This window comes from Hippopotamus amphibius, chromosome 15 (genome assembly GCF_030028045.1).
Source record: "Hippopotamus amphibius kiboko isolate mHipAmp2 chromosome 15, mHipAmp2.hap2, whole genome shotgun sequence".
NCBI lineage: Eukaryota > Metazoa > Chordata > Mammalia > Artiodactyla > Hippopotamidae > Hippopotamus > Hippopotamus amphibius.
Window position 1 is genome coordinate 65283550 of NC_080200.1, and position 9099 is coordinate 65292648.

The following is a 9099-nucleotide window of genomic DNA, read 5'->3' on the forward strand; positions in this document are numbered from 1 at the left end:
AGAAGCAGCTGGGGCCTCGGGAGAGGTTCAGTTATGGAATTAACGCATAAAGCAAAACAGGCTGGGCCTTTTCCGTAAACTGTTGTCTGAACCTTTCGCTAGTCCTCAGATGTGTCTCATCCCCCTCTGAAACGAACCATGTTGCAGCAGCGAATGGAGGACACTTTCATTTCTATTATTAATAACCATTTATTCACTGTCCACAGTACGCAACCAGAAATCTTACTCGGCACAGAGCCGGGCAGCCTTCTGCCATATATAACAGGGCTTAAAAAGTATCGATTTAGTCCTGGTTTTATTGCACCTCTTGTTAAGCTTCAGTAGTCTTTTGTTTGTACACATGTTATCTTATACAGCAAGCCAAAGCCCACGGTCCAGTTAACACTGCTGTTTCCCATGATGAAAAATGCAAACAGGGCAGCAGGTTCCAGACCCCAGCCCCCTTCTTATTAACTACATGTACCTTTCTGGGCAAGCCAGAGATTCTCCAAGCATACATTCAGGGATATGCCTATAAAAATATAAATAGGATCATGTTATACACACTGTATATAGCATTTCCATATTCTCACTTAAAATACCCCTGCCGATCCTTCCTTCTCAGCCCAAGTAGGGCTAAGTCAGACCGGCTGGCAGCATTCCACAGCAGGGATGCTGTGAGGGGCTGACCCCATCTTCCTCTGGGGAGTCCTTCCCGCTTTGCTGTTGCAAATGCTGCCCCAGGACACTCCGATGTTCATTTCATCAACCGCCATTTGAGGGTGTCCTGTGAGGTGACTTTCTTGAAATGGAATTATGTGTATTTACATTTTGTTAATTATTGCCAAATTGCTGTCCGTAGATGGGCCCCCACCAGTGCTCCCAGCATAGCGCACGGAAGCCCGGCCTCAGACAGCACCCATGTGGCTGAGGTCTTGGCCCCCAGCCCCTCTGCAAGGGCAGACCACCAAAGCTGAGAGTTTCTCGGGCATCCGTCCTTCCAGACGTCTTGTAGCATGTGGAGCCCATGGGCATGCCCACGCTCTCTTATTTCTCCTGAACAGTCATGAGCAGTTCCCTAAACTGGGACAAAGTTCCCAGAGCCATGGAAGAGCCCGGGCAGGTGCAGATCTGAGAGCTTCGGCTGTGGTGAGCCGTGGAAACAGCCCACCTGCCACTTCTCACCTGCCAGAACCGCAAGGCCTGATGAACAGAGGGCTGGAGAGCCGGCTGCGCGCCCCAGGGTCCATGTGGCTCGGAGGATGTGTTGACATCAGGTGAAGGATGGCTCTGCATGTTCCCCTGGCCTCCATGGGTGCACTTGGATGGTTCTTGCCAAGGTCCTGCGAAGACAGGTGTTAATACCTCCCCTCCTGTGCTTTGAAAGTGTTTCACTGCACCCATGGTGAGAAATAAAGTTTACATCCCATGCCAGGACCGTATATCCAAAGTTTCACAAAATAATACCTACTTTTGCCACGCATGGGAACTGTGATCTCTCCCATCCTGTTCCTTCTCTTCCCAGGGCTGACAGACAGCCACTGCGTTGGTTTCGCAGCCACTGAGGGGCTGCCACCTGCTGTTGGAATGTGATTCTCTGCTGCTGGGGTTCTCTTGTGATCAAGGGGCAGCGTAGAGTTAAGCTACCAAAGTGTGAAAAGTGGCCAAAACATCTCCCACAGCTCCATTATTACCCCTCAGTCCTCACTCATGTCTACTCCAGCCTTTATTTTAGGGCTTCCGGTCCACCTTCTGACCTTCCTCCTGGCCACGGCCATGGTGGACCCCCGGTGTGGGGCTGAGCAGGGTCTGAAGTGCAGGAAGCCTGAGGGCTCAGAGTGATGCTCCTTCCCTACCTGTGTAATGTCTGCAGGGGAAGGGTTGTGGGTCAGAGAGACACCCACACAGATGAGAAGAGATTTCAATCCACTGCAGAGTTTTCTTCCCAGAGAGGGGAGGGGGCGGAGGAGGGAAAGAAGGAGACTAGCATTTGATGAGGATGCTGTTTGGGGATCCACTTACTTGTCACAGCAGCCCCGAATGGGGGTGTTGCCACCCCCACTTAGCCATTCACAAGTAGGTGCAGGAAGCTTGAATCTGCACCCAAGGCCCTGGGGAAGCAGAACAGGCGTTGAGTCCAGGAAGTCTTGCTGCAGGTTGGAGAAATTGACTTTGTCTGTCCCCCCTGCAAATGCTGTTCTGAAGCAGAGGAAAGAGGCTGTGGCAGCTCAAATGCCAGGTTGTCCTCTGTAGATGCTGGTGTGGTTTTGCCATCTGATATGTAAAGTTTGATTAGGTCCCCTCTGTTTATTTTTGCTTTTATTTCTTTTGCTTTAGAGACTGATTTAAGAAAATATTGCTATGATTTATGTCAAAGAATGCTTTGCCTATGTTCTCTTCTAGGAGTTTTGAGGTGTCATGTCTTACATTTAGGTCTTTAAACCAGTTTGAGTTTATTTTGAATGTGGTGTGAAGGAATATTCTAATATCATTGTTTTACATGTAGCTGTCCAGCTTTCCCAACACCACTTGTTGAAGAGACTGTCTTTTCTCCAATGTATATTCTTGTCTGCTTTGTTGCAGATTAATTGGCCCTAAGTACATGGATTTGTTTTGGGCTCTCTATTCTATTCTATTGATCTGTGTGTCTGTTTTTGTGCCAATACCATACTGTTTTGATTACTGTAGCTTTGTAGTAGAGTCTGAAGTCTGGAAGGTTATACCTCCAGCTTTGTTCTTTTCTTCTCAGGATTTCTTTGGCAATTCTGGGTCTTTTGTGGTTCCATATAAATTTTAGGATTTGTTTTTGTAGTTCTGTAAAAAATATCATGGGTCTTTTGATAGTGGTTGCATTAAATCTGTACATTGGTTTGGGTAGCATAGCCATTTTAACAGTATTAATTCTTCCAATCCAAAAGCATGGGATATCCTTCCATTTCTTTGAATCATATTAAATTTCCTTTATCAATGTTTTATAGTTTTCAGTGTATAGGTCTTTCACCTCATTGGTTAAGTTTATTCCTAGGTTTTTGCTTTTTGTTTTATTTGTTTTTTTGATGAGGTTTTAAATGGAATTTTTAAAAAACTTTCTTTTTCTGATATTTCATTATAAGTGTACAGAAATTCAACAAATTCCTGTATATTAATCTTGTATCCTGCTACCTTGCTGAAATCATTTATTAGCTCTAAGAGTTTTCATGTGGAGACTTTAGGGTTCTCTATGTACTGTGTCATGTCATCTGTAAATAGTGACAGTTTTACCTCTTCTCTTCTAATTTGGATACCTTTCATTTCTATTACTTGTCTAATTGCTGTGGCTAGGACTTCCTATGTAAGATAGAAGCAATGAGAGTGGGCATCCTTGTCTTGTTCTTGATTTTAGCAGGAAGACTTTCAATTTTTCACCACTGAGTATTATGTGGGTTGTGGGTTTATCACAAATACCTTTTATTATGTTGAGATATGTTCCTTCTATACCCACCTTGTTAAATTTTTTTCTTTATCTTTGAATAAATCCATTTCAAAGCTTTGGAGTTATGAAACCCAAGAGTAACTGGTACCCAGAGCTAGAGGGGATCTGGGGCCATCAGGACCCACCATGAATGCTTGCTGAGATCCTTCTGCAGAGACAGCACTGAGTGTCCATGTGGCCTCTCCCTGAACACCAGAGGAAAAGAGAATTTGGTCCTTCCTCAGACCTTCCTTACATCTCTGAATACTGGATTGTCAGAGAGTTTTTTAAAAAAATATAGTTAACAAATTGTGTTTACCTGCACCTTTCTTCTGTTAGCTTTATTTTTGCTCCATAAGGAACAAATATCCACATGTTTGTTGATAGCTACAATATAACATATTTTCAAGTCTTCTCAGTTAATTTTCATTTGAATAAACTCCTCTCTCTCTCTCTCTCTCTCTTGCTATCTACCTAGCTACCTAGCTAGCTAGCAATCACCTCTGTCTCTATATGTCCATTCATCCATCCACCCATTCACTCACTCACCCATCCATCCATCTATCCATTTATCTATCTACATCCATCTCTAGCAGACATACCCTGTGATGACCCTCAATGAATCGCTCTCTTCTATAATCTTCTCCCCTTGAGTGTAGGTAGAACCTGTGACTTTTAACTGACAAGATATGGCAAAGGAGCAGGCATGCCCCTCTCATGACCACATTATGTTACATAAGACTCCATCTTAACAGCCTGGAGTGAAAGAGATTCTCCTTTCCACTAGCCTTGAAGATGCACACAGCCATGTAGCAACCTTCCTCCAGTGTGCTACAAGCACAATGAGTTAAGAAGAGAGAGACCTGGTTTATGCCTGTTGTTTACTTCACTAATCAAAGTGTCAGACACTAGGCTGTACAAACTGTAGCAACAGTCTTCACAAGCTCATATAGCAGGCAAAGAGCTGTGAATTTCTTTCCTTCATGGGTGGGATTGGGGCCCTTATGCATACAAGGACTAGGTTTGCATCACAATAGGTGTGGTCTTGATAAAGCAGAGGACTAGAGGTGACTCAGCAGACCTCCCTGCCCTTCATCTGCTCTGATTTCTGGTACAGGAGCTTGGTCACCACACACTGCATTGCTCCAGCTTGCTCGCTGGTGGACTGAGATATTGCTGCTTAGTGGGTTGAATGATGGCCCCCAAGATGTCCCCACCCCAGTCCCCAGACATTGGAACGTTACCTCATACGGCAAATGGATTTGCAGATGAGGTCAAGGTTAAACATCTTGAGATGCGGACAGGTTGCTGCATGATCTGGATGCATCCAGTGTATCAACAGGGGTCCTTGTCAAGGAAAGAGGGAGGCAGCAGGTCAGAAGTGGAAGTTGGAAATGTGACAATGAAAGTAAGATTGGAATGATGCAAGGGAGGAACCATGAACCAGGGAATGCAAGCAGCCCTAGAAACAGAAAAGGTGAAGAAAGGGACTCTTCCTTGGAGCTTCCAGAAGGAAGAAGCCCTGTGACACCTCAACGTTAGCCCAGTGAGACTGATTTCAGAATTCTGGGCTCCAGCACTGGGCTCCAGCACTGGAAGAGAATAAATCTGTGCTGTTGTAAGCCACTAAGTGTGTGGTGATTTCTTACTACCCCTGCAGGAAACTAACAGAGCTGCTTTTTCTGCAAGAGGATTATTTCTCCTGCCTGTGGCCCGTGCTTCACTGTGGGGAAGGGGCTCTTCCATTGATGTCAAGCTTGGCCATGTGACTTGCTCTGGCCAATGATGTGGGAGCAGATGGGATGCAGGGCTTGGTCATGTGACTTGTTTCAGTCAATGGAATGTGAGCAGAGGGGATGCAGGGCTTGGTCATGTGACTTGCTCTGGCTAATGAAGTATAAGTAGAGGGGATGCAGCCCAGCCAAGCCTCACATGGTGGTCACTGGCCAGCTCCTCCTCCTCTTCTCTGCCATGAGTACAGAGTGTCTGCTCTTCACCCCAGACCTGGGAATTTTGGGGAGGTGGAGCAGAGCTGCAGCCAGCACATAGCCACCTGCATGAGTGGGAAACAGTCCTTCCTTGTCAGCCACTGAGATGGTTTGTCCCTGCACAAAGCTTGGCTTCTGGCTGGAGCTGGCCCATGGGCATCATCGCTAGGAGGGTTGCAGTTGCCAGGGACCCTCTCTCCTGCTTCTCGGCTCCAAGAGGTGTCTCTGGAAGATTCTGGTGTTGGCTGTGGTTCCATCCCCTGCCAGGCAGCCCCTCCTGAGGGCCCAGCTCCCATCAGAATGCCTGGACTCTGGGTTCTGCTAAGACCCACCTCTTCCTGATACTCTTGCAGCCCTAGTGGCTCCTCCTGCTCTTGCTGATCCTTGGACTGCTTCATGGTCTGGTTTTCCATTTCTCCTAGCATCTTTATAACAAGTTTTCCATATTAAATATCCTCTATTGGGCTGCTTGGAATGGCCTCTGTTTTCCTAGCTGGATACAGCAGGAGTACCAGGTAAATGAATCAGAAAGAAAAGAGAAAGACTGGCAGCTATAAGAAAAGGAAACAGAATACAACATATAGGTGTGTTTTGGTTGTGGGATGGGAATATAAGAAATGCATGGACTCTTCAACTAACAAAATGTAAATGTTTCATCCTCAAAAATGGTTGCTGAAATCCATAATTTCTTCCTCACACAAATACATGCATGCAGACACAAAACTGTACACACATATATCTGAGGAGCCTTCATCTGTGCTTCCTGGGGAACCATTGTGAGGAAGCTTTAATCTAGAGACTCCTATTGATGCGTGGAAAAAGAAACAACTGCACATTTGCAAAAATGGCTGTAGTTATTTTCCTCCCTGTCTACAATGCGGCTTTGGAGCTCTTCCATCAGGAGGTGCGGTCCCTGTCTCTGCTGCATGACCCTGGGCTGACTCCATAACTTGCTATTACTAAGAGAATGTGGCAGAGAGGATGCTGTATTGGCCCCGGGAGTAGGCTTTCAGGGGCCATATGTGCCTCTGTTCTCTGAGAACCCTGCCCTGCCACCCTTGTTAACAAGTCAGGACTATTGTGCTTGAGGATGGGAGACCTTGTGGAGTAGGTGAGACATCCAGCTGAGGCCATCCTGGACCAGCCAGCCCCCAGCCAACGCAGCAACTGAGTACAGATCCACGAGTGAGCCCAGGCAGGACCAAGGGCACTGCCCCACTGAGTCCAGCCCAGATACCGCTGAGGAAGATTTCCAGAGTTGGCCTTGGGTCTCCATGGGCATAAACGCTGTAGCATCCTCTGAGAGAACTTAAACACAATCATACTGTGAAAGGAACATCACTATAGAGTCGGTGTTGCTAAGAGGGCTCTGTAAAACGGGGATGGGGGCCAAGCCTGGGTGTACTCTGACCTTTAGACCTGGTGAAGTCATCCAGAACACCTGCCAGAAACCCAGGACACTATCAGACCCTTGCCCTAAAAAGACTCGTGATTCCTTAAAGACAAATATTTTCTGACTCACATCAGAGTCAGTCATAATTCTCGCCAGGCAACTTCTAACAGCCTCTTGGCTTTTTGTCTTCATAAGCCCATGATGCTTTCTCCTCCTCAGAACACTTGCTAGGTATCTGAATCTATGTCTCCTGAATTGCAATTCTTAAGACTCCAAACAAACTCTTTTCTTATTTGCAGCCCCCTGCATTATTTTTTGGTTGACAATACACAAGCTGAGCCCAGTTCTGCAGTCATTTCTAATTTCATTGGGGCTCTGAGAGGAGCAACAGGGCCAGGAGATTTCAACATGCAGGGCCAACGCAGCTGGGCAGGAATGAAGCATGAGACCGTCATCTTCAAACCTCTCCCCCAGAGCATCCCATCATATCACATGAGAAGGACTCCTGCTTGGGTTTATACAGTCTGGAAGCAGTAATAAAAGACCTGCCTTAGCAGATTAAAAAAATATTCTTGTCTTATTTTTAAGATATGTGAATATTATATAGCTTAATAGGCTTGCGTTTGTTTTAAATAAAAGAAGTTAAAAATTATTTGCATTGAGTAAAATTGTTGGCCTGGAAGTCTCTCTGTATGCTGTGTTTTGTTTTGTTTTGTTTTGTTATTTTGGCACACTTGTGTCCCCTGGTTGAGAAGTGTGGTGGTGGACACAGAAATTGTGAAAAAAAATGGCTGCTAGAATATATATTTTTTAAATTTTATTGGAGTATAGTTGATATACAATGTTGTGTTAGTTTCTTAAAACCCAGTTATCTGTTGTTCTTTGGACCCAGGTTTGCATTCTCAGCAAAGCCTGAAGGAAGGCAAAGTGGGGAAAGCACCTGGAGTTGTGTCTGACCAATGCGTAGGTACTTAATGCACATTAATTCCCTCCCCTTTGCTGGGAAGAAAACAGCAGTTTGGTTGATAATGGAATGAATGAGGTATCATTATTAAACAATTAATTCACCTCTCAGCAACTGTCCTTAATTGCCCCAGAGTCAATGCAGGTGGAACATCAGCTGTTTTCCTCCTCCCCCGACAAAAGCCCTTTGGCAGGAGGGCTATGGCCACCCTCATCCAGCTTCTGCTCTGGGGTCTCTTCTGCCCTCACCTTCCTTCTCCATAGTCAGTGCTTTGCCTCAGTCTCTCACCCTGCGTCATGTGCCACTCCAGTCCCGGTGGGTTCTTGTCCTCCTAGGTGTGACTTAACTCAGGACCAACATGAATTACAAAAATTCTCCACTCCAACTTTGAATTTTGGAATCTGAGGCTCTTTGGCCGTCATGTTTCTAGAGCTCTCACTACTTGCCGAGGGTGCTGGCTTCTGTACAAAGCCTCTCAATCTTTGGAGGGGAAGCTCTTAATCCCGATGACTTTAGCCTTATTCAGGATGATGCCAGGGAAGCCCCTCTTTCTTCTCCTGTATCAGGAACCAAATGGAGTAACATAAACCTGGAGAGGAGGAGACCCGCATCAGAGGTGTAATAGGCAGAATCACGGCCCTTTAAAGCTGTCCACATCCTAATCCCTGGATCTATGCCTATGTCAGGTTAGTGATTGAAGAGGAGTCAAGGTAGCAGATGGAATTGTCTGCTAATCAGCTGACCCCTAGCATAGGGAGATCTTCCTGGATGATTTTGGTGGGCTAGTGTCACCACAAGGGCCCTTAAAAGTGGAAGAGGGAGGCAGAGAAGGGAGTAAGAGGGAGCTATGAATACAGAAGAGAGTGCAAAGAGATGCACTGTAGCTGGCTTTGAGGATGGAAGAAAAGCCATGAGCTCAGTGTCCTAGAGCAGCGGTCCTCACCTGGCTGCCCAATACTGTCACCTGCAGAGCATCTGACATAGTGGACCTGGGTCTGGTCGGCATTTGATTAAGAGCCTCAGATGATTCCAACAGGGTCCTGAGCTCCTGTGGTGGTTACAAACACACCCTGTCATAGGCTGTGGACACCTGGCTCCTGCATCTCACCTGGACAAAAGCACCTCAGCTTCTGCGATGATGAAGCTGACAGAGCTTCCATAACATCCTCCTCAAAGTCTGGGGGTTTGGCCATGCCACAGAGGAAGCGGAACAGTGACCAGCTCTTTCTGGTACTTTTTAAATAAAACACTTCTTTGGGTTGGTCCATGTTCTAGGGGAGAGAGTTATAGGAAAGTTCCAGCTTATACTGAGTTTGTGTTACAG